This window comes from Euprymna scolopes, chromosome 4, assembly GCF_053919585.1.
Source record: "Euprymna scolopes isolate OS-2025 chromosome 4, ASM5391958v1, whole genome shotgun sequence".
NCBI classification, from domain to species: domain Eukaryota; kingdom Metazoa; phylum Mollusca; class Cephalopoda; order Sepiida; family Sepiolidae; genus Euprymna; species Euprymna scolopes.
Genome location: NC_136485.1, coordinates 77,037,921 through 77,063,533, shown reverse-complemented (window position 1 = coordinate 77,063,533; position 25,613 = coordinate 77,037,921).

Sequence of the window (25,613 nt, the reverse complement as noted above, 5' to 3'; positions counted from 1 at the left end):
ATCACTCAACTAATCTGCAGTGCTCTGTGGCGTAGTGGTTAGCGTGCTGGACAATTCCCATTATATTTTCACTTCGCGCCGACCTACCGTAGTCGTTTTTTTTTCCTAAACAACTGGAATGGACTTTTCTTGGTGGCCGAACTGTTAACGTTGCAGATGTTTTTTTTTTTTTTTTTTCACACTTTATTTTCCTACTTTTACTCATGACTCCGGGTTTGATCCTTCCTACTTACCTACCATAACATTTTTTAACCCCTGCCCGTCCCGGAAACAAACACTCGGGCAACGCCGGGTACCTCCGCTAGTATATATATATATATATATATATATATATATATATATATATATATATATATATATATATATATATATATATATATATATATAAAGAAATAAATGTTACCATATTCAACCAAAGTTAATTTTATGGTAGAAAAGTTCATTTGTTTTAATTTTTAGTAGTTTGTACAAAAAAAGTAGTTCGTAACAAAAAAATAAATAAAAATTAATTCACGAACCGATTTAAAAAATATCAAAATGGCAGCGACTTAGAAATGGAGAGCTCCGTTTTCAATTTGAAGAAGGGGTACCTGAGCATTCTGTGTTAATAATTTAAGAGAGTTCCATCAACGTAAGGAATATTTATAAACATATTTTAATGTTTTTCGTTATTTTGTGCTTGAGGAATATTCGATTATGGCATGTTGTAGTTTATATAAAAATTCATTTAAGTAGTTATCGCCTCAAATTTCGTTTTAATTTCGGTTCGCTGAAATTATTTCAAGTAAAGGACATTAACAACTATTTCAAACCGAAGAAAAACTTGAACTGGACTTTTATGTACTATGGTAACATTTAGTTCTTATATATTTATTTTTTCGGGTAGTCGTTGTTGGCTTTTCTGCAAAACACTCTTACTAAATAATATCGAGGAAATATCGAAAAACAAAGAAACACAAACTGTTTTGAAAAATAATGAAGCTTAACTTACTTTAGTAAAATAATCTGAAACAGCAAAATGGGATATTAAAAAAAGTAAAGACTTACGTTAGTTTGTTTGTTTTTTAAGCAAAGAATCGATATAAATATGAATAAGAAGAAAATGACGCCCTATTCAAGTAGAACTGCTTCGTTTCAGTTTTACAGTATTGGATGGTGTAGTATTGCGCCGTCGAATTATGGGGTTTACTATTGTAATGTAAAGAATACGCAGAAAGGGTCGTAATCAACTGAATTCCTTCTAGTACACTGACAAAAAAGCTTATTAACAGATATATAAATAAGAATAAAAAGCTTATGTAAATCATTTTAAAAAGACATATAATCACGTGAGCAGGTTTTTTTCCTTCTTTTGCCACGATAACAAGTAACGTTCATATTTTTTATTATTTATCTATTATCGAAAGAGTGACACGTGCCAGTGGAGAATGAAATATAATAGTTATGCAAAATGTGTGTCGAGAATTGTCTAAATTCCGACTTTTTTTTTGTTTTGGTTTTGACCTGCATAAGGACGTGGATTTATGAGGTGAATTTATTCGACAAAATATGATTCAACTAAAAAAAATAAATAAAAACTAACCTGACTTAAGATTAAAGTTAAGTTGTTATTGCGGACCCTCAATTCTTTTAAAAACCTTGTTAAACTTTGTGACATATTTCCATTTTATTGAGGGGGAGGCGCGAATGAACACCCCATAATTTTATTATACCATATTTATTCACACGGAAACATAATTATCAAAGTATACTTACTTATATGAAAATCTTTGTTAAAGTGTGTGCCATATTTCGATGGAGCACAGGCGCGAACGCAGACACCACAATTTTATTATACCATCCCTAGTTAGGTTGAAACATACTTATCAAATTATTCTTATGTACTATATATCAGAAACACTTGTAAACGTTTTTTTTTTTTTATTTTTTATTTCCATACTTGGGGGCCAGGTGCGAACGCGGACCCTACAATTTTCCTGAACCACCGTTCTGGCAGATCAAACATACCCATTCCTGATCCTAGATACATCTTCTATCATTATATGTTATCAGTGTTCTAAAATAGTCAACCATATAGAAGCCTATTCGTGACCAGACCACACACATACGTTCAGCTTTATATATATATATATATATATATATATATATACATATATATATATATATATATATATATATATATATATATATATATATATATATATATATATATATATAGCGACAAGGTAGGGATCAAAAGAGCAGCAACACATTAGTTAATTTTGGGTGCGAAACAGAATACTTGGCAAAACGTAGGGGTATACCGTGATTACAACGTCTATCTTAGGTTACCTCAATCACCCACAAGACCTTTTGTTAAATTTTGTCGCGAACTCTCATGGTATTTAGAATGTAATATGAATTAATGGCAGTCGTACACCTAGGATTACGATGGAGCTGTGGGAAATTATAATTTACTACGCACATTCTGTAGGTGTTGTTTTATCATTGACATTAAATAATTCTACGCCAATGTTGTTTGCATCAAGAATACCAATTATCTGTCTGTACTGTTTTTTTTTATTTATTTATGCAGATAATGTCATGTCTGGTGCATAGGAGGTATTATATACATCCAAACACAGTAATCTGATCTGATAGATATCCATTTCCTGGTAGGATTAACTAAGAAAATTAAACAAGCAAGAATTGACCGCATGTAACCAACTCTGTTGTTTTGATAAAGTAATTATCTTTGTTTTCCTGAATCGAGTTAGTTGTGTCCGTTATAATTTTGCCGGAAAACTCATATATATTTAATTCTAAGAGCAAATATATGCACGTAATCATGGGGTAACATCGTAGTAATCCTTATTAGCAGAAAATTATTAAATTTGGATTACTTAAAGGGACGGCCCATTAGGAACTTTTTCTCGTGTGACTTGAAAACGAATATTGTAGTCAGTTGGAAAGCAGGTAAATGGCAGAAATGCCCACAGATGTGCAGTTCTAAGAAAGAAGATTTGTTTAGAAAATGTACGTTTATATGTAAGTATATACATGTGCCTATATAGGTTTAGGCACATATAAAATCGGGGAAATTATTGATAGTGGTGTCAGTTGGATATGTTTTTTTTCCTAAAGGGTTTTTAAAAAGAAAGACCATTGATTAGAGCTCAATTGACCACTTGCCATGAAAATAACCATATAGTAGTTTATGGCCCACGATGGCTTTTCTTTGAGAAAGATCGTGCAGGAAAGAGAAAGTGCATCTCTACAAGGTTACGCACTCTGGCAAAGCAGGATAAGGTACTTCTAGAAGCTCCTGTCCAGATGTCGCTATAGTACCTCATACTTGCACGTACTTGGCTCTCTTACACCCCGAGAACTGCATCAGCAGTGATATATCTACTGGAGCGGTTGAATGAGTCCACCAATTTTCCAGTAACCTTGGATGTGATGCACGTGTTCAATTTCAAATCAGGATTTACGGTCATACTAAGAAGCTTGTTATATGCAGCCTCACAAAGATGTGAGCCATTTATTTCAATCGATGCCAGACGGGGGTCAGAGAGCTACTGATGTAAAAACAGAAGCCTGCTTTTAGAAGCATTGACATTAATCAGCCATTTATTTCCTTATTTCATCACGTGCCCAAGATATTAGGAGAACGAACAAGAGAGTATTTAGTCATTTACGGTTTTTAAAGTGTTGCGATGGATGGTTGTGTCGTCAGCATAAGAGTTAATAAGTATCTTCGGACGTGATTTGGGAGGTCATTGGTGCAGATAAGTTAGAGAATTGAGCCCAGGATGAGCATCTGAGGAATCCCAACATTAATATTTTAGCTTCAGATCTGCGCCACTGAACCATTATTTTTATGAAACTATCGGAGAGAAATGATTTAATAAATGAGAAAATGTTTAAGCAATATCGTAGTAGGGGATCAATTGACGTTATCTATGGCTTTTTATAGTATGTACTAGAATAAACTTTAATTTGACACCCTCGGATCTTAGTGACACAACACGTAATATATTGGACTGTTTGTAGAGTTTTATCTCGAAGTTGAAAACTCATATGACATGATATATAAGAAACAGTTTATACTGTACATCTAGTAATTACTATGTTAGATATCTTTTCATTTTAAATCAATCTACAAATCGAAAGAAGATCCTTTATATGAAAACTGATCATGTATATGATTTTAATTAAAAATTAAAATCGTTTATTTTTTCTTTATTCTCGGACCTTGTCGTCTTTTCTATTTTGATTAAGAATTTTTCTGCAGTCAGATTTTTTTTATTCTTTCATATCAATATCAGGTAATACAACGGGCAACGGAATAGATACTCTATAGGAAAATAACTAAAAACGAAAAGATTTATTAAATAGAAAATTATGAAAACGAAAACAAATTAATGGCACATTAAACTAAATTAATAAGAATATTTTGACGATGATTTTCTAATTCTACAACTGGCAGGTGTTACCTGAGATATCTTCAACCAAGAGAACATAATTTTCTTTTATTTGAGAAAGGAATACAAATTTAGATATGTTTTATTTGGCGTGTTTTTTATTTGGTGTTTTATTTGGCGTATTTGTATTTTTCCTGGAAGCGCACATCCGTTTATGATAGTATTTGGTTGATAAATAACGAATTATGCGTTAAATTATTATACTGTGAATCATAAAACGTCATCCACTGGCTGGCTACAAAACATATCAATCTTATAACTGCAAAGCTAGGAATTGTATTACTCATCCATTTATTGAAGAGGTAGGTGTTCGATGAACCATATTGACATAATCACAGTGAATCTCTTGTGGTTCAAAACTATTACCAAATTTATAATATCATTTCATTTTTTGTCTTAAAAATGAACATGTGTTGCAATTGTTTCATAACTTGATTACAAGGTATACTATTCGATTTAATCATTTGAATCATTTCCTCTGAAGCTCGTTCTTATAACATCTTCTCAGTAGTAGGCTTATTATAATATCTATTTGTCGAGATCTTAAATATCTTGCTAAAAATTCGCATAGTTAACATGAACCTACCCTAACCAATTTGAATGATTGCAAAAATGTAAGCACAAGTCCAATCCCATGTTCCAAGCATGTATTTTCTAAATATTGCAACATAATAGTCGAATAAAAAATATCGATAAATATATAATTTGATTTCTGATTTACTAAAATTCATAAACTTATTCTCTTATCTATATAACCTGTACATTTTAACTGGAAGCTGATTGACTTTAGACGTAAAACATAAAAAATAGCAGTCTAAACACACACCCATATATATATATATATATATATATATATATATATATATATATATATATGTGTGTGTGTGTGTATGTGTGTGTGCGTGTGTATGTGTTATTTATATATATATATTTATACATATATGTATATATGTGCGTATGTGTTGTTTATATATATATATATATATATATATATATATATATATATATATATATATGCTAGTAAAAGTATCCGTTGTTGACTGGGTTCAAAAACAGCCTACAGAAAATGGACTCTTATTTATGAAAGTATGATAGGTTATGAAAAGGAAGGGTTGCAAAGAGATAGCTTTGAATTTGGGGTATCGAAATAAAAGCAACATATGATGAAAGTACAAAACAAATAGATAGACCCCATAATTTATTATACCATACCTGTTCACACTGAAACACTTATCACAATATTTTGCGGATACATATTAAAAAAAAAAACCTTGTTAAACTTTGTGACATATTTCCATTCTATGGAGGTCAGGCGCGAACGAACACCCCATAATTTTATTTTACCATATTTCTTCAAACTGAAACATAATTATCAAAGTATACTTACACAGATAGATATGAACAGTCTTTATAAAAGGGTGTACCTATTTCCATTCTATGGAGGCCAGGCGCGAACTCATACCCCACAATTTTATTATACCTCCCTATTTAAGTTAAAACATACTTATCAAAGTATTATTATGTATATCTATATCAAAAACATTTGTAAACGTTTTTTTTTTTTAATTTTGAATTTTTTTTATTTCCATACTTTGTGCGCCAGGTGCAAACTAAGACCCCACAATTTTAATAAATCATCATTATGCTAGATCAAACATACTCATTCCTGTGTCTCGATACAATTTCTATCATTATATATGACATGTTTTCTATAATAGTCAACCATATAGGAGCCTATTCGTGACCAGACACACACACAGACGTTCAGCTTTATATTATAAATATAATATGTGTGTACGGATGTATGTGCTGTTAATAAATACATATATATATATATATATATATATATATATATATGTGTGCGTGTGTGTGTGTGTGTGTGTATACATATATATGTATGTTTCTGTGTGTACTGACTTTCCACCTTTGGCGATTAACTGGAGAGATTAAGTTAACGTGGCGAGCAGTACATCTCTTTAACATTCGTAGTAAAACAAATATGTTAATATTTTTGCCTAATGTGTGCGATTACGAATTAGAGATCACATCTTCCCTTTTATAGAAGGTTTGTGTCTGTGTATGTGTGTTTGTGTGTGTGTGTGTGTTGTTATATATATATATATTTGTATGCAATAAAAAAAATTGTAATTTTGGGAAAGCGCATTTGGTACAACTGCAGTTATAAAGATAGTGATAAATAATATATGTCTCATATAATACACAATTTTTCCACGGTTCACTATTGTGAAATAAGTTCTGAAAATAATATTTAAGCATTTGACCCTTATTCGTCTTTTATTATTTTAATATCCTGTATATTGTTTTTTTTATTACATAACATTCTATACTTTCAAAATTCCCTATATACGACATTTAAATTTACGTTATTTTTTTTTTAATTTTAAAATTTAATAAAAACTCACATTAAACATGTTTAAATGCTCCACTTAGACTAATAATTAAAACATTTAAAGCTTTTCACTCTTAATTCCGTGCGTTAATTAGATAGCTTACTATATTGCAACTATAATAACAAAATAATATAATTAGCGTTTGATTACCGTAGGAAATAAAATAGACTAGCCCATTTCATGTTAAAATTTATATATATATATATATATATCTGATTACAACTAACGTTTTCTTATCTTTTTTCTATTATAATATGTGGTTTGTTTATTTAATCAACGCGCCAATTATATAATACTGTCTCATTTGAACTAATTAAATGAACATTTAAGTAAACATTCGAGTATATATCTCTATTTTTATTTTATTGTATTCTGATTATTAAGAATTATTATAAAAACTAAACCATTAATATTCCTACACATTTCTTTTACTTTTGATTATTATAATAAAATATACTTCATCTGAAACTAATACGTAGCATGTTAAATATTGCAATTAAGCAAATTGTTAGAATATTGCAAGTTTTCTGACTTCTATTCCATATGCTAATATATTATTTAATTTATTATTTGCATATTATAATAACCCACATTTATTTGCTATAAATTGTCCTTTTTAAATTGAATACTATATTATGAATAATATATTCTCACATTTTCTTTTAGATCTATCCATAATATATATTATATATATATACATATATATATATATATATATATATATATATATATATATATATATATATATATATATATGATTATATCTGGCGTTAAGGATTGCTATAATTATATTATAACATGTGGTTTATTTATTGCGTTTGTTTTGGTTTACGATGTTCTGTCATTTTGAATATGTTTGCTAATTTTATATCTAATTTGATATATTCACCTCTATAAAGAAAACATTTTATGCTTATGCTTTGATAGTTTATTTACTTTAACATAATCCTTGCATGTAATCACCGTTTAGTGCAGACGAGCTATACGTCGATCCATATAAAAGTGTATGTTCATTCTTATTTGAGCTACTATGTATGCATAGCCTTATCAGCTTTATAACAAAGTTTATTTTCTTTTACCTACTACATCATTTATGTTATGCACATATTTCCTTACATTGTTTGCAAATGTTTAGTTCAAAATTCTTTTTCTACTTGTTTAAAAAATCTATTGTTTACTTATAATATTCTTCGATCAACAATTTCACAGTGTAGATAAATTGTTAAGTATAATTATTTATTTAACGTTAATTGATCCTTACTCACCTTGTATTTGTATTTGAAAGATCGCTATTCATATAATAAGAATTAATTATATAGATATTTAAAATAACAATTAATCAAGTGGACATTTAAATTTGTATTTAATTGTTTTATTTTTTTCTTTTATTATTGTAGGATAGATAATTTTCTTTTTATAACATATTAAGTAATATTATATTACCAGTCTGTTTAGTATTATTTCATGTAATTAACAATTTATATATGAACTTATATTTGACATGTTTACGTGTTACAACAAGACTACGGTAAGGATATTACACACTACCCACCCTCAATTCCATAGGGTTACTTGATTGTGTTATATAGGTTAACCTCTGTTACCATACTGAACTTATTAACGTTTAAATAATGTAAAAAATTACATTACACTATTCAGTGTTTAAATTTAATCAATAGATATATCTGATTATACCTAATGTGTTTTTATCTTTTTTTCTATTATCATACGTGTGTTTATTTATTTTAGGCAACCCACGAATCATAAAATCTAATGAGTACTTAAATCAATGCTCAAGAGTTTATTTTTATACTTATTTATTGTATTATGATTATAAAAAAAATACAACACCATATTTAATATCATTACAATCTTCGATTTACTTTTAATTTTATTCATAATAAGAAATGTTTTATTTGGAACTAATATTTCAAAATATTTTAATTACACCAATTTAAATAATATTTCAAGTTCTATGACGTCAATTCTATCTGCTAATTATATATTTATTTATATGTACGCATAATTTACAAGTACAATTATTTGTTTCTAGTTATGAGTTTAAAATTAATTATCTATCGTGTAAAATATACAATAATATTTGTTTTCTAATCTTTTATATATTTATATATATATGTATATATATATATCTGATTAAACTTGTTTTATTATTTGCTATCAGTATATTATTACATTAGCTTTTTTGTGATTAACGTTTTCCAGTGTATTTTATCTTATTTAAAAATTGTATGTATTTTTAATATATTTATCGCTATAAAGGAAAAGGTTTAATTTTCAATGCGCCGATAGTTTAATTTATTTAACCCTTATCCATTCCTCTAATGAGTTTTTTTTGTCGAAACATATACGTAAAGCTATGCAAACAGCTTTGAATTACTTCCAGTCGTTTGTTTAGTAATTTTTCTTAAGCTACTATTGTATGGTGTGATACCAGATTAAAAAGGTTGCATCGGCCATATATATATATATATATATATATATATATATATATATATATATATATATATATATATATATATATATATATATATATTCGTGTGTTAATGTGTATGTGTATATACGCTGTCTATCTTTTTCTGGAATGTTATTCGCCATGAACCAATATTTCTCATTATTTCAGCTTTATTACAGTGTAGATTTTATTTTGTTACACACTTTCAGTCGTTTTCACATTTTGTTTGATCATCCGCAATAAATTATGTAGTATCATTTCAGTTCATTTCGGTTCGTTTAATCTCATTCTGATATAGCATATGGCATTTTATGTTTATGTTAACGTATACTTATCAAAGTGATTATTATATCATTATTGTGTTTATTATTAGTAGGAGAACACTTTAAATAATAGTTGGTAATATTGCAATGATTGTGGTAGAATTCCTTGCAATGTATTTATTTTTTTACACTACCCATATCCTAACAAACTTCGCTTTGCAGAAGAAAATGTTCATACACACACATGCACACACAAACACATACACACGTACACACCGACGCGCACACACGCACACATACGTCGCATATACACACAAACGCGCACACACACCCACATATATATTAATTTTATTTATACAAACATTAATGGCTACATATTTGCATACATGTCTCTGTAATCAACCACGTTGGGGGATTACGTCTTCAGGCCAATAATTACCGTCTTGGCCTGATGACGTAATCCCCCAACGTGGGTGATTACAGAAACATGTATGTACATATGTAGCCATTAATGTTTGTATAAATAAAATTAATATACCTGCTCTGTTCACTCATTGATCACTATTTTGGTAGAGACATGTTGTTTCATTGGATGTACTTCCCTTCCAGGAAACTAAACTCTACTGGCTATATATATATATATATGTATGTATATATATGTATATATATATATACTTATCAAATACACTCTTTACATAATGTATAAGTTTCTATTAATCTTAGTATAAAGCTCAACAGTTAACACGAACACTTTGTTCTCATAATATGAAAGTACCAAGATATAGCATTGTTAACGTAATGAAGTTTTCAATATATATTTTCTTATTTGTGTGAATCTATGTAATACGAAGTCTAGAATCTATTTAATATTTCTTTCCTTTAAGGTAGTCAATAATTCACTGTATTTAAAATGAACAAAAAAGAAATATCTAAACACTTTTTGTAAGACATACATCTTTCATTTTACTTATATACTTTCTCTCCGTTGCTAATGATTACACCTCAGTCTGTAACCAACCTAACTAATTTAAGAGATTGTTTTATTCGCTTTTTTTCTTCTGTAGCGTATATGTATTTAATCCGATGGCAAGTGTGGGACATTTTACTTAATGAGGCGACCTTGCTTAATATTCGTGCTTCATTAGTGATTCAAAAACACTTTACACGTACAACTGATCATTAAGGTGATAAGAACTGGAAAAAGACGAATATATAGGCTGCCCATGAAGATAATGTTAAATAAGCAGTACTCAATGAATTTTCTTTTTAAAAATTACAGCGCGATTTCGTTTACAGGTTAGGGTTAGAATTATTCTGCATATGACATTAATATATGTACAGAATTAACTTAATGATACAACTAATTGTTGTATGATGTATTTAATAAATGTAGGCTTGATCATAAATACGCAAGCGTAACAAAATTGCGACGCGTAAGATTCGCGTCAGCTATAGCGTAAACATCACAGGATTAGTGAAAATCCTCTGTCAAATTGCAACGGATTTTCGAATCAGGGAACGTGTTCAAAGACTACGTTTAAATACCTAATAAGTATAAAACAGACCTCGTAAAATATCATTACCGAAAGAAATAAAGTAAGAAAATACTAAAGTCTCATAAAAAATGTGAATTATAATTGTAATATTATATTGCAATTATTCGGCATAATCAGGTTGACCCACCGATTTCCGCTGGATCACTAAAGTAAAACAGTGATAAACGTGGGCAGTACTAAATTAGTGACAATTTAGGACTACCACGTGCTGTATGTGAACTTGTTTTCAGTTTTCCTGAACTTCTCCTTTCGACTGGGCTCAAGCATTGTCGATGCAGGTTGGAGATTGCGCAACCTAGACACACAATTACACGTGCAGCTGCACCTACAAGATAATTGTTGTGTCTTTTTCGACGTAACGGAGTCATCGATAATTGAACATAGTTGTCCAACTATTGCTTACTCTTGTAATAAAAACAAAAACAAATATATCTAAAAAATAAACAATTAAATATGTACAGTAAATTAACACGAAAAAGAAATTATTTAGGCAGCTAAAATATAAAGCTTATATTTTAGACGCTATATGATAAATGTTGAGTTCACGCTTTTTGTAAAATTGAAAGGCTTTTGAAAAAGTATGCATAACGGCCCCCTTCATAAGGTCGGCAGTCATTAAATATCTGGGAATATGCTCTCAATTGTTGAATCCTTTTTTTCCTTAATAGGTTTATAAGAATAGTCGTGCATGCGTAGAAATCAGAACATCATAGTATGAACGCTGGCCTCCCTAAAGGTTCCGTCTCTTTCAACTATGTTCCTGATCTTTATCAATAATATTCCAAACTATATTATTAGATTAATCATCTAAATTCCTGTAGATGACACCACGATCTATGGTGACCCTTCAAATGCTAGCAATGACCAATATATTTCTGTTTCTATCCTTTTGATTTTGACATGTATGCAGTAGGAATATATCTGGCTGGTAAATTTGCTTCACTGCTTTCATTATTGCCACTCTGTCCACACTCATACCCAATTAAAATGAATGGCTGTCCTCTTAAAGAATTTCAAAATCTTGGCACGCTTCAGGGACGGGCCTTTACTTCTGATATGAACTGAAACCCTTACATCAAATCTTTTGCCAAGATTGCTGTAAACATGGTTAGAGAACTCTACCCCTCCAGTAGGAATGTAATTGGCAATTCTATTTTCTCTCTACATAAGGACCAGATACACCCTTAAATGGTAATATCTTCTAACAACTAGGAGGAAACTGCTGGGCGCAAACTATCCAGCCTTGATAGAATTCAAAACAGGGGTTGAACCCCTGTAGGTAATGCATTTTTCCATTTCTTGCCACATCTTTCCCACAGAACTACCGATCATTTCGATTATTGAGCATTTCTATCTCTATTATTATTTACATCGCAAATGCAAGACTGGACTCTTATCTATTGTCTCATAAAAACTTTCCCAACAATACTTGATTAGCTTATACCATTATATACGAGTTCACCCACTCTGTATCTGTGAATAAATATAAACGCAAGATCCATGAACTAAGCTTATATCACAGAACATCATGCATGTAGATCATATTTTCGCTGGCCTGCTTACAAGTTTAATACAATATTGCAGGCTTCCAATCCAATATAAACGAATTCTTGTTGAAGTGTCCCATTAAAAATCACATTCAACCAAATTCATACCATTGCTGATTAGACCTTATCAATGTATCTAATAAGTTTTTTGTCAGAACATATTATACTTAAAAATCCAATTAATACCACCTAATATTCATTTGCTCTCAACCTCTAGTAGCTTTCGTAACTTAATATGTTTTACTCCCAAATAGTAAAAAGTAATTGTTATTAATTATGTGACTATTTAATACACTCGTGACTAATTATACGCAGATAAATATTTTCAGTTATATGGGATATCATTGGTTGATGAAGGGTAAATATCAGGGTAATATTAAATAGGTAATTTGAAAAAAAAAGAAGATGTTTGCGATCAATATGGGATGAAATTGCAAGCAACATAAGCATACAGATTAAGGTTACTAAAAGGCAAATATTAATTGAAATTACTTAATTTTTAGAAACCAGAAAATCTTAAAGGGGTAACTTCATTTTTAAATGCAATAAGATATACTATGAAAAAAAAGAAACAATTTTAAAAAATCAAACAATTTCCAGGAACTTGTCTTGTGCGATGAGAGAAACAAATAAGTTAAAAGGCAATTACTCTTTTAAGAATGGCGGTGATATATCTCACGACTCACAATATAAGTGATATCAATAAAATATCAAGGATAAACAATGATAAAATACTACTACTACTACTACTACTACTAATAATAATAATAATAAAATAATAAAAGATAAAAGAGGAATGAGGGCATGCAATTAGGTTAAATTTAGATTATGATCAAATCATTTTCAATCACAAGTCGTAAGATTCGCAGAATAAACATGAATGATGTAACCTAACATTTTTGGAATCACATAATTTCTAGCAATTGGCTAGTCAAGGATGTTTAGCATACGACACATAATATCCTCCAGAATGACTGAGGTTATTCAGTCCCCAAACGAATATACGTTGAATTAAGCTGACGTCTTATATTCTCCATTAGTTGGCCGAGCTGAACTTATAATTAAACTCATTCGTTTTACTTCGTCATAATAAAATAAGCGTATTATTCTTTCAAAATTAACTATTTAGAATGAATACAGAAAATATAGTAATTTCTTTGCTCTGTGTGCAGAGGAACAATTTCAGACACTCTTATTTTATAGTGGTCTTATATTGCGAATTTGGATAAACATTCATTTAAAATAAAGACGATAAATCCCAGCAAAAAATAGCGATAATTTTAACATTAAATTAGTTGTTTTAAATATTGGGGAGATAACACAATTGTAATTACAACTGTTTCAATTTGAGATTAAACGTCACCCAGGATCCACTCAGGGAGTGAGTTTCTATGGATTGCTATACTTAAAAGGATTTGACGCAACACAAATTGAAAAAAAAAAGAGTGGGGGTTAGTACAACATTTTCTTTCATGACACGCATGCGCAAACATAAAAATTCAGGCATGCATAAAAACTAAAAAATTGTAACAAGATTATTCCTTAAAAAGTACATAGAAACGGATGAAAAAATAACTCGATTCGGTAAAACATTTATTTGTTTTACTTGTAAATTCTTTACTGAAATGTAATTCGAGAGTATGAAGGAAAAACAATATTTTTTTAAATGAAAATTTGTGTAATATCTGCGTTGTTCGCCTATTAATAATCGTCATCATAATCACCTTCATGACCAAAAATACATATACATTTATATATTCAAAATCATTACATTGAATAAATTTCGTTATTACTCAAATAGTCGAATACTGTCTACAACATACATTCCCCAAACAATATGCGTTAATTTTCCTCCCCCTTAAGTCAATGACCATGGAACGAGTACGTCTAATTTTTATATAGGTTGAACATTATTTCGACGCAAGAATGGCTTGTCAGTATAGCTGCCAGCAGTCATGTCTTGTACCTCGTAATGTCGGCCGAAGTCCAAGTGAATAATACAGCTTGGACTAGCACAGTCCTCACCCCAGCGCTGATATAAACAAAATTCAGTGGGTTGATGTCGAGTGTAGGCGGGGGTACGTTTCAGCCTGTGCGGTCCATGGTTGCCAATCAGTTCAAGCCACGTATCGATGGAGATCCATCTATTTTCCGACCGATCTTTGCCCACCATTCGTCTGGAACCATTGAAGCTGAGCAGATTTAACTCCCTTTCTGATTCGATCAAATACGGTTGAAATGAATTTTCGCTGCAGTGTAACAAATTCAAACGATACGTAGAGAGATCGCATTAGAAAAGTGTCGGGCTATTATGGAAGCAACGGAAGCATAACGGAAGAAAACGAAAATTACTCTTACCTTTCATCAACAAGCGTTTCTTTTTCAAATAGGCACCTACATCGGAAGTAAGAGTAAATTAAAGAAAATAAACACATTTTTCTTGTTGTTGAAATATAGCAGAGTGTAGAAAGCAGTGTGCAGAGACATATAGAATGTATCAACACATATACATAGTTTGAAATTTCGTCCACGTTTAGTTAAAATCATTATATAATAGTAATTCTCACAGGCTCCGCTGTTTGTTTATGGGCAAAAAAGTAATATCAGATAATACATATTATATGCTGGAAACAAATCAATGCATATGGACCAAAAAAAAAAAACAACCTTCTTTCGTCATCCACATAAGTATTTAACTAATTCTTATTCGCATCTATTTTATTTTTTCGCTAATTAGATGGGTAAGAATTTATCATATTTAAAAATGGCACAATCACATGTCATATTGAAAAATGGCACAATAATACTTATTTTAGATGTTTATCGCTTCGCGTCCAAAAATTAATAAAACAGTTTGCCCTTTAACGCACATTAAATAATAATGAAATGTTACCAAAGTGTCTAAAGAAGCCAATTGTATATATATATATATATATATATATATATATATATATATATATATATATATATATATATATATATATATATATATATATATATATATATACCGTTTCTCTTACCCAAAATATTACATGATCCATATATATTACATTAATAATTCAAAATGATATATTTATCCTGCGGATTTTCTACGTTATAGACACTTATTTTAAACTGATTTGATAAAATATATACCTAAAAAATAATAATAATACAGGGTGGTCCCCTAAAAAGCGGGAAATTTGTCAAACAATTTGTCAAAATATCTTTTACACAGTTTTTCAAAGACACATGTTATATTATACTCATAGATTCTAAAATTGTCGTCCGTGCAATTCACTGCAGCGTCAAACAAAGATTTATTTTTACAACACTCGCACGCGTCGTATCATAAAATAGCAATCACGAATGTTATTCATGATCTAAGTTGACCTTCAAACTTCCCGCTTCTCTAGCGACCACGCTGTGTTGCATGTTACCTTATTTACCAAACATATACTTAGAGAAAGAATTCTGTATGCAAAGTTCGTTTCGAAAGCTGGTGTAGGAATATTGAGGGTCAGATTATCAATTTATTATAATGTAAAATATTTATTATTGTCTTCTATATAATGAATGATTTAAATTTGAATAGAACACATATCTAATTGATTACAATAGTCTGATCATATAACTCGATTTAGATGTACAAGGAGTTTTAGTGTGTTAGCAATTGGGAAGTGAATACACGCTTTTATACATTTCTGTTTTAAGAAATAATATTATTACCCAAGATATAGGTTACCAATTACAATGTGAATGCTAACATGTACAATACACGTTCCTTGTTTAGACTTGTTCATATAATAATGTCAAAAATGAATTTGTATAATTATCATTTCTGCGTTTAATGTGAGATGCTTAAAATATAAATAAATACGAAGTAGTATGAATATAATTAGATTGACCTGATTTTTCGAAGGAAGAATGTCATGTATTTTACCAGTCAGGCTAGTGTTTGGTTACTTGTCAAATATACAGGGATTATTAATAAAGAGGTATTATTATTTTTAAGTTTCATATTTTCTATATAATCAACTTGGCAAGTAATTCATGAATTCTAATCTATTACAAGTGAATCTCATACGAGTACAGAGTTCTATGGGACACATAACCTTAAGCAATCGAATAAATTGGAGTTAATCACATATTGTTTAAATTTACTAAGCGAATTCGAGTGGATATAATACGTTTTGGAGGTTTTCGATTTATTACTCTGCATAATGTGATAACGTTAATATAAAGCCATATTAAGTGCTGTAATCACTAATATATACACAAAGTCTATAGACATTTCAAGGACGCAATATTTAAAAAGTTTATATATATATTGTTTAGAGATAGTTTTACATGTGAAAATCATTTGTACCGTCGGTTTCCAAACTGATAATTAGGTACAATTTTTGATACCCATATCAAGCTATCGTCCGCCAATACTCAACATTTTCGTTCCGACAGAAGATGAGTACTGGCTGAAGAGAGCTTGATATAAGTATCACAAACGGTCTCTATTATCGGGTTTGAAACCGACATTACCAATGATTTATCTCATCTTAAAATTTCTTTAAATAAAATATGACATATAAATAATTTGCTCCTATTTTCGGATTTTTCTTATAATTTAGCACTCTTCTCGATTAAAATATAGCTATATATATATATATATATATATATATATATATATATATATATATATATATATATATATACTAACTGTCAACTTATTAACGAGATAACATTTTTTTCCAGTTTAAGAAACTTACCGGTAGTTTCGTATCAACAGCTACGGAACCGTTGGCAATTCTCAGCTGCGCGTACTGTGAAACTTTCGTAATGTACTTCGCATTATAAACAACTTGCCATCGTGAGTGCTGAATCCACGTTATTTGAGGTGTGTCAAATTATTAACAAGGTGGTTTGTTTCGTCAATAAAATTGGTCGTAAAGGTTGTTTGAGTAGTTCTGAAAAGAGTACTATTACAGAACAGCAAGCAACAATTAAAACTACCTTCGAAATATCAAAATGATGGGAAGGTACCATCAAACTGTGAAGAATTTTGTCAGGAAGCCTACGAAGATACGCAAGAGAGCCGTTCTCTTCTCCAAATTTAACGTAAAGTTAAAACCATGGGCGGAGAAGTCGAGAAGTCTTTGAATAAGCCGGATTGAAAAATCTCAAAAAGTACTCGATATCGCCTTCTGAAAGAAGTGGCAATGTCTGTTAAGCCCGTGAAAAAGCCTCCATTTAAGCAACATCGCATACAAATCCGATTGAAACGGGCAGAGGTAAACATGAAACCGGAAGTGTTGTTCGCGGATGAAGTGCGTGTCACTTTTGATAGCCGAAATAGCTGGAGCAAGGGATGGGTTCTAGATGGATGACGTCGTCATCAGCATTAAAGCCGCCAACAAGATGTTGGTGGTATAATGATTTGGTCTGGGATTATCGGACGTTATTTAGTTGGCTCATGGAAAGCCCCACAAAGCGTAAAAATGACGTCAAATGCTTACATAGATTTGTTGAGGGCGCACTTTGAACCAAACTGAAGAAGCAAATGTTGACGTTCAGAAGACCCATTATTTGAATGCAGGATAATGCTCCTTCGCATGCACCAAACAAACGCAAAGAGAATTTGCAACAACTGGGGTTCTCTGGGTTATAGAAGATGGAGTTGTCGGAAAATTCACTAGAGTTTTGCCTAATTAAGAAGCTTTGAAGTATGATGCAGCGACACCTCTATGTCAGTGGACGCCAATTTTAGAGCAAAGATGAGTTGTGGGATGCTCTCCAAGAGGTACCTCGAGGAATAACATTTGCCGAAATCACAAACTGCACTAATTCTTTAGACCAACGTCTTTTACGGGTAATTAATAAAAAAAGAATCGCATATCCCCAACTAAAGACATCGCTATGTAGTTATTGTGCTCTACAGATTTTTCCTAGTTCATTTAATATTTGAAAATTATTTCAATAAACAAGTTTTGGTTATATTGTGTCATTTTCACAACCTCGTTAATAACTTAACACACTGAAATAAACAGATATTCCTATCTTCTGCAATAGTTTCCCTAATACTGCTTTAAATACTTTTATCGGACTGAAGTAGCTGAATAGTATTCTAAGCACTTTCCTTAAGTTTCATTGGATGGTTATTCCCCTGTTCCTTACATATTCAAAAAATTGTAAACTCGTTAATAATTTGATACGCAGTATATATATATATATATATATATATATATATATATATATATATATATACTAACACAGTGCGTGTAAAACGTCACTGAGGTGTTGAAAGTACTTGTCAATCTACAATTAATATTGATTACTCTTTCTCTATGTCAGATATTTTACAGATAATATTTTTCAAATTAGTTACGGATAAATTTAGTATTAAACAACGTACACATATGCGGAAATTGTTTTATCATTATCAGGGGTCAATTTTTTTACTCAAAGGATGATTTAACGTTTTTATAACAAAGAGAAGTACTAATGTCGTATGTAATATATAAATAAGGATAGGATTGCGTATAAAATGTGTTCATCAAAATGAATAAGTGAGTTCATTCCATGAAGTTTACACAATTCATGCATGATACGGGTATCATTATGTCCTTCATGATAATTAGCTGTATTTTGCATTATTAGAACATATCTGAGTGCATATTAGAACATATCTGAGTCCATATTTAGTAATAAATATAAAACATAAATAATCAAATCCCTCTTGAGTTTGAACATGCCGAAAATTAAACAAAAATTCAATGAGCAAAGTGTTATTCTTAGAAATGTCCATCTGTAGAAAACAATAAAATTCCCCTGCTTTTCGACTGAGTATAACATTGTTGTCTTCAATTTACAGATAAATAAAGCCAATTTTTATAATCAAGCCCTAGCAAACTCCACCGTTAATGATCTTCTCTCACAATTTACCTGACACTTACCCTTTATCCTTGAGTGTACCCTGGGGCATGATAAGTGGTAAACCTCCAAGTAAACGAATGATAAAGTGATCGAAATTTTTAAAGTTATATCTATAGACTATCTATTTCAATCGTATGTTGAAAAAAGAAATATATCAGGGCGGTTTATCCATAAAATATATTACTTCAGATGTTATATTCAAAGGTTTCTATTTCTGTAAAACATTAAAATGAAATCTGTGTGTTTTATCCAGGAACACATTTCAGAATTGATATGTTAAACTCGTGATAAATGGCCAGTTTTAACAGTATGCCTTTAGCATTGGCTCGGCAAAGATATGAGAGATTAAGTGATTTTACGTCTGCGAAATAATTTAATTATACGTAATCATCATTTTGTCATTATTACCATTGATAAGAACGGTTCAAGAAATTTACTGCAAAATTGCTTATTTGCTCGAAAAGAATTCAATTTACATCGAATTGAAAAACTTATAGTTTCGGGTTGTATAGAGTGTTCATAATATATCTAACTTTATAATTTTTTTTCGAAGACTTTAATATTTTACAAGAAAAACTGATGTGTACGCGTTACGTCTCTCTCCTCTTACAAGAACAGTAGTGTCATAACTATTCAGGTTCATGTCTTCATTAAATAAGAGACAGCCGATTATAATCTGCTTTGTGTTTAAATAAGTATACCCATATAGTTGCATGCGATCATATAATTGTTATTAATAATGAGAAAGTTTCAGTATTTTTCCGATGCCTATACCATTAAAATACAAATCAAAACATCTGTGGCCGCTAGTATTCCCGATTCTGATTCTTTCAAAACCTATAAATACTGAGTTTTAGTGCTGTTCTTTAATACATTTGTGTAAATAAAAATTTAATTCATGTAGAAATACACTTGTCGGAGGTTTATCTTTACCGTAAGTTTAAATCTAAAAAGTCACAAATAGATATGCAAAGGCCGACAATCTATTGCCTCTAAATTATACAAAAAAGATATTTAAATTAAAAGTAATGTGAACCTTTGCGTAATAAACATGCAACTTTTGGTTGTTGAAGATGGAGGGAGAATATTGCAATGGATTGATATTAACGATAACCCAGTGTGTAAATATATGTGAAAAAATTCAATTGTCTAACGGAACTCACGTAGTTTAAATAGAAAAACATGCGTTGCTTTATTCTAATATATATTTTCACAATTTCCTTCCAAAAATCAGCTCACGTATTAAGAATAGTTAAAATAAATGTTTTAAAATTATACCAACTGATATATATATATATATATATATATATATATATATATATATATATATATATATATATATATATTAACATATGTGATGTTTATGAACTAACAAGCAACCAAACATTCCTGAATAGGTCGCATGTATATATATATATATATATATATATATATATATATATATATATATATATATATATATATACTGTGTTTCACGTATTCCGGTTTTATCCTCATCAGTGCATGATTTATACACAAATTCTATCGGTGAGGTGGGAGTAACTCATGTGGTTCAAAAGGTTAAAAAAATCCAGATTCAGTAAATGTGTCAGCAATTTAAATGTAATGCCGTGAGATTTTTGATCAGGTGCATTTATGTTTGGATTTTAATTATTTAATTACCGGATTACGTGCCAGATAACTGACACTAATTTTATCGTCACTTGATTTTTTTTTAAAATTACAATTGCATACGAAATAGACAAAAAAAATTAATTAGGACCAATTGGTCATTTTTTTACTATTGATTCCTCATCAGATAATTTCGGAAATTAGTTCACTACTTATGCATATTGTTGTCTGATGAAAACCAATGAAGACGACGTCCCACAAAATAAATCTGTTTTACTCAAAAAAAAACAACAAAAAAAATTGTGCCTAGCAATTCTTTACTTTTCAATTTTCTTATCATTTTGCTCAGGCTGAGGATTGAAAAGCTTATCGGATGCGGATATTTATTTATTATTTTGTACTTTTTAACGGATATACTTTTTAAAATATTCAAACCGTTTTCTTTGCAATATTTTTAATCTCGTAGAAACTGTCTCCTGATGAGGTGTTAGTTCACGGTTTATAAATTTGTATTCCAGCCTCTGGTATTAAACGTGAAGAAGTATATTCGGAATTCGAAATACTTAATGCTCGGGCTTTGAGGCTTACATCTGTCTCTGAAATCAAAGCAGGGACCTAAAAGCAAGATTAAATGACATGGCTCATCGCTATGCGTGTACAGTAGTATGCCATTCAGAGTTTAAATGGCTCAAAGCAGATTTTCCAGTCATTAAGTCTCTACGAAATAATAAATCTCTAGTTATAACTAGACCTGAATTATGCTGATAAAATGTCGATTATTCTTGATGACACTGAAAAATTTTAAAAATTAGGCCCTGTTAATACTTACGATTCCACTGTTTTCTCAGAATCTACATTTCAGAAAAAAATAGTAAAGTGGGTGAAAAGTGGTGTACTCCATCCTTACATAGCTAGTGAGATCAGACCCTCAGGCTCTATCCGCCCCAGGATGTATTGCTTACCTAAAACCCCTAACACGGATAATCCTTTAACGACTGTTCTTTCTATCGTAGGGTCTACTCAATACAAGGTTGCAACATTGATCTTCAACAATTTTATAGCCAGAGGCTAATTAAAAGATTCATTTGAGTTGCTAATCTTATGCAAAATTATAAAGTTGCCAATAAACCCATGTGCTGTTTTCATATTAGCAACTTATTCATTTGTTTTCCTATTTTGGAGACAATAGACATCTGTACTGATTTTTTATATCCTAGTCAGATATCATTCTTCCATTCCTGAAAATATATCTATTTAAGTAATGAAATTTGCCAAAACATCGGTTGGATTCATTTTCAACAATATAATGTATCGGCAAATAGATGGTGTGGCAATAGGCTCGCCCCTTGGATAACTAATGGCGAATATATTTGTTGGTTGCTATGAACAACCAATATCATATGGGCCCATAAAAACGCGAGTCTACTTCCGATATGCGGATGATACATGTGGTCCATTCAATAATCAAACAGACCCAAAATTATTCTTCATTTTCTTCAATAAAATGCATCTCGTATTATAAGCGTGAAATCAATTCTAATTTAGCTTTCATTGATGTATTGATAATGAAATCTCCATTACATTATCTGACATCAATTTACCGTAAACTAACGTTTACTGGCGTGCATACAAGGACGGGTTAATTTTGCCATAACAAACGAAAGTATAAATTGATTTGGACCTTAACACATCGTGCCGTCATGATCTGTTCCCAATCCAAATTGGATGAAGGACTAAAAATGATTACTAATACTTTGTCCAATAATGAGTAACCTCTTTAAAGTGATCAACCCCGTCATTAAAAGGAAAATAAATAATTTTCCCAAATAAAATCTAAGATAGCGTCTAAATGTCCGATTTACATTCCGTTACCTTGGTTAGGGATTATAAGTGAATGATTAGCTGAACAAAATTACTATTTTGCCTCAATTGTACGTGTGGTGTTTGCGACAAAACCATTATTGCCATACTCTCGAAAGATGGTCGGCTGCCCCATCATATGAATAATGTTATTTATCAATTTAAATGTAGTTGTATTTCCAACTACGTGGGCAGAATACCCCTCATGTTAGATGGTTGCGTCCAACAACATGCACCTAAGAACATCCGGAATAGAATCTACCAACTATCAGACATTTGGAGCAATGCATATGGTTCCGTTAAAACGGACCATTTGCTTAAAAACTCGGGATGTGCAATGAATTTTAGCAGTAACACGTTTTCTGTGCATACTCAGGCTAACTCGTTTTTATTTGAAGGTCTTGGGGACTATTAGCGCCCGGTTAAGGAGAACTTCTCTCTGTAAGCAGAAGGGTTGTCTTTTACGTGTGGCCATGATTTGTTTCTAAGGCGTTTTCTCCCCATATCATAGCGATAGATTTATTTTCATGGTTCATCTAATTTTTTTGTCTTCCCGGGATACATTATTTTATTTTAGTCGCTCCCCACGTTAAAATTCATTTCCCTATAATAATAACACAATAAAAAAAGAAAACCTTCGATTTAGCTTTTTAAAAAAGAAGGCAAAACCTGGTCGGCCGACTCTACCCCATTATGTATTTTTTTTCTTCATTAAATATTTTTCCTCCGCCCCTTTTTCATAGCTATATATATATATATATATATATATATATATATATATATATATATATATATATATATATATATATATATATATATACGCGCGCGTGTGTGTGTGTTAAATATATACAAACAAGACGGATGCGGATTTCGTCTTGCTGCGGACATGTTTTAAATATATTCAGGTTGGTGAAATGTTATGTTAAGTCAATATGCATCATATTTACAGTCAGAACATTATCATTTTACTTTTGTCGCCGGTTTTGATTATACATATATAGGCGATATTCTGTTTTAAGGTTATATGCTTTTCAATAATGGTGTTTTATACTCCATATCCAATATTTTTATGCCTTTATCAGTCGTTAATTACTGGGTTTTGCGCTAAGACTCTTCTTGCTTAGTTATCACAATTAGTTCCTAATTCCATTTCTAAAACAGAGGTTCGAATAGCTTTTAGGCAGAGCGTTTCTTGTGCAGAATGTTACAGGTCTATAACTTACACCTCACATCTTCGGTTTTACACATTTCCATGAAATAATATGCCCATTTCTAATAGTCTAAAAAATATCCAATGATATTTTTAGTTCTTCACTGTTTACGTTATCTGAGTCCGGAAATTTCTCTTATTTTAGTTTATTCGTTTTGTTCTAAATAATAAATGCTGGCTATTGCTTTTAGCTTTGTATAAATTTTTTATTGTTAGTCTTGATAATTTTGCGAATAATTTTTTTTAATGTGTAACCTGCCAGTTCCCGTAGCAGTGATTGAGTATATAATGAGTCTTATTATTACCCGGTATAGTTAATTGTAAATTGTTTCTGATGATGTGTCCGTATTTGGATTGCTATCTTTTTTGGTCGGCGTTGAGTTATTGGAATCTAATATTCTATAGGAGTTTATCAATGTATTTCGATTGATTTTTTTAAATACTTCCTTTTTCATGAGTAAATTGTATGCAGAGAAACCATCATCTCTGGCCAAGATCAGTAACTTGTACTTTTTAAAATATTATCTGTACTTAAATATCCGTTAACATTATGTCACAATTTGAGGCAATGACCTTGGAATCTAAAAAAGGAAATGTAATGTCTATGTTTTGAATATACAATCAGAGGTAAACTGGACATTGTTTACATAATTGTACACTCATGAACTTATGAAATACTTTATTCCAGTGTTAAACACTTTAAGATCCTACGATGATTTGTTAAGCTTCAATATGCAATTTCTATATTTCATTATGAATCATCTTGTAGGGATAATATACATTCCACACTATATAGGGGCATGTAAATAAGCATTTTTACAGCAATTTGATGGATGTTAAAATTATAATGCGATTTGATCTGTAATAAAATTCTGATTATGATTAGGTTTGGAGTAGTTAGAATAAAGAACATTTTATACCGTAAATCTGAGAGCATGCCTTAGGAAAAATCTCGCCTTGTACTGTTCTGTCCCTTACTGAGTAGTCGTTTGTGTAGTGACTGATTGAGAAGAAATTACGTGTTTATCTTTTGGGAGATACACACCGAATAAGTATTATGTACTGTTAAAGCGTCCATTTAACTTTTCATTGCTATTTCCCATCGCTGACAAAGTTATGAAATAATTGCTTCGTAAAATGTTTTTTTCCGTATTGTCCATGGAATAGCAATACTAGACTTTAAAATTTTGCAATTTTTTTTTATATAGTGATCACCACTTATCAAGGCGCGGAAGCCACTCAGGGATAAGGGTTATTGCAAGTACATTACGTAAGTGTGGAGATTTGATGAAGTGTTTACTTAAGGGGGCGGT